Source organism: Triturus cristatus, chromosome 10, assembly GCF_964204655.1.
Source record: "Triturus cristatus chromosome 10, aTriCri1.1, whole genome shotgun sequence".
NCBI classification, from domain to species: domain Eukaryota; kingdom Metazoa; phylum Chordata; class Amphibia; order Caudata; family Salamandridae; genus Triturus; species Triturus cristatus.
Genome location: NC_140593.1, coordinates 137,913,417 through 137,915,916, shown reverse-complemented (window position 1 = coordinate 137,915,916; position 2,500 = coordinate 137,913,417). Strand labels below are relative to the sequence as shown.

The 2,500-nt window shown below is 50.2% G+C and overlaps 2 non-coding genes across 2 annotated transcripts in view; both read left to right on the top strand.

Annotated features, from left to right (window-relative positions):
- The first annotated feature begins 188 nt into the window (after nt 1-188).
- Nucleotides 189-342, top strand: LOC146789042 (5.8S ribosomal RNA). The gene has a single exon (XR_014970262.1). It is a non-coding gene; the product is annotated as a 5.8S ribosomal RNA (ribosomal RNA).
- Nucleotides 343-2,187: 1,845 nt separating this feature from the next.
- Nucleotides 2,188-2,500, top strand: part of LOC146789041 (28S ribosomal RNA) — a 3,749-nt gene continuing 3,436 nt past the window's right edge. Inside the window, exon 1 of the ribosomal RNA XR_014970259.1 lies at nt 2,188-2,500. This exon is cut by the window's right edge and continues 3,436 nt beyond it. This is a non-coding gene — a ribosomal RNA (28S ribosomal RNA).

Below are 2,500 nucleotides of genomic sequence, written 5' to 3'. Positions count from 1 at the left end.
CCCGGGCCGAGCGCCTGGCAATGTATTTTTTCTCCCGACGGTGCTGTCTGACTCCCAGAGGGGAAGCCTTGAACGGGGCGCCCGGGCCCCGGGCCGTCTCACCATGCGGATGGCGGACTGATGGCGGCGCCTTCCTCCTGCCTCTCCTGCGCCCGCAGGTGGGCAAACGTTTTTGAAAAGTTGCCTGTGACTCTTGGCGGTGGATCACTCGGCTCGCGCGTCGATGAAGAACGCAGCTAGCTGCGAGAATTAGTGTGAATTGCAGGACACATTGATCATCGACACTTCGAATGCACCTTGCGGGCCCGGGTTCCTCCCGGGGCTACGCCTGTCTGAGGCTTCCCCGGGACGCGGCTGGGGCCGTCGCAGGAGGAGCTCTGCTTCCCCTTCGTCCCCCCACAAGGTCAGACCCCCCGATCGCCTGTGGCAGGGTCCCTCGCTGGGTCCTGCCATGGAGGTACGCCGCCGGCGTGCCTGGCCCCGCGAGAAGGGGAATTGGCGACCGGTCCGCCCCGGGCCCGTCCCGGGGCGCCTGGCTGCGTGCCACATGTGGCTGTCCGTGTTGTCCCACAGCCTGCCCGCGTGCACGACCTCGGGCGCCCTCCTCTGTGGCCGGCTTCCCGGCGAAGGCGAAACCCCTCCAGACGCGTTCCGGGGAAAGAGGGCACGCGCTGCCGGGTACGCCATGCCCCTGATTGTTAATCGGATGGTCTTACTACTATGGCCGCCATGTCAGCACTGAACTAGAACTGGAACTGAGGGTTAGCGGTACACACTTGCCGATCGTGAACCGGATTTAATGGGTTCGTATTTCCGGGTCAGGTTACTCCACGTCGTTACTGGGACAGAGAGTCAGACGTACACTCACGTCATCGTAACTAAGGTAGGCGTTTTGCTCACGGACTTAACTTTTGAACTTCGATATTTGTCAGGTCGTTATTGGACACATACTAAATTAGTTTTGTATTCACATTAGATTTTGTAGTTGAATACAGAAGCTGTGATTCATCTACACCATATGAGTAATCTTTATTCGTGATTATAACTTCACTTTATCGCTGCATGCTATCAATAGTTTAATATATTGGACTGGACGTTGGCCAATATTATGCCACTAAACAGCACTAGTTAGTTGTGACCCTCTATGAGAGGATTAGAATGGATTTATGACAGATATTTAATGGGTGCACTATTGGAGTACGTTGTATTTAGAGTCCATTATCATCGTTACTTGATGCACGTTTCTACTTAGACACGTGGCTCAGTGTTGAATCCGCATACCTCTGATAGATACTCAGTTATGAAATAGATCTAGGTGATTTCGCATTGTCTATTGGTTGCCTTCAGATAATCTTAGTTGGACATTGGTCTTATATTATACCTTTGCTTCAGATACATTACACACGTTCTTTGAAACTGATTCATCGTAATTCCTGTTCTAGTGGCCAGGACGGATATTCATCTGGTCCCAAGGTAGCTATATGTTCACATTAGTCACGATGATATTCAGGACTATCTCTGGGTTCATATGTGTATTGATATGTTCCTTTGGTATTTTAGGTTTTGTCTTGATTTATATTCACCGATTTGGTAGGTCTAATTTTGTCTTATTTAGACTCTCATGATTTTCACTTCACCATCACTTTTCATTAGTGGTGCATGTAGGGACTAGGGTTCTAGCACTAGTTTTCTCACTTTCTTTAGAGGTTTCTTGGGATTTCATCAACTTTACACACACTTTTTTTCAGCAACGTGAGGGTGTTCATTCTCTGGTTTGAACTTTAATTTGCTATTCATAGCTTTTGAATGTTGTTCACTGATCTATCATGTATATCGTGTAATATTTTTGATGGGCTCCACCAGTATCTCGTAGTATCAGTTATTGTTCAGAGCTGTATATATTACAAGGAAATCTTGTATTTATTTTCCAGCCCTGATGAAGTCGCAGGCACTCCCGGGCGACGAAACACGTGTTGGCTGGACCAACGAACAAAGAAAATAAAGAAAAGATCCAATCGAATCATTATAAATGTTACAAATTGTGATATTGTGTTGTATTTGCTTATATACAGTAGCGTGTGACATGACAGCTGTGCTTGGATTCTGATTTACGCCAGGCCCCTGCTCCTGCAGGGGTCTGGCCTTCCCCGGCTCCCCCTTAACGCTCCGGCATTTTCTTTCCGACTACGACCTCAGATCAGACGTGGCGACCCGCTGAATTTAAGCATATTACTAAGCGGAGGAAAAGAAACTAACCAGGATTCCCCCAGTAATGGCGAGTGAAGAGGGAAGAGCCCAGCGCCGAATCCCCGCCCGGCGGCGGGCGCGGGAAATGTGGCGTACAGAAGACCAACTCCCCGGTGTCGCTCAGGGGGCCCAAGTCCTTTTGATCTAGGCTCACCCCGCTGACGGTGTTAGGCCGGTAGCGGCCCCCTGCGCGCCGGGATCGGGTCTTCTCGGAGTCGGGTTGCTTGGGAATGCAGCCCAAAGCGGGTGGTAA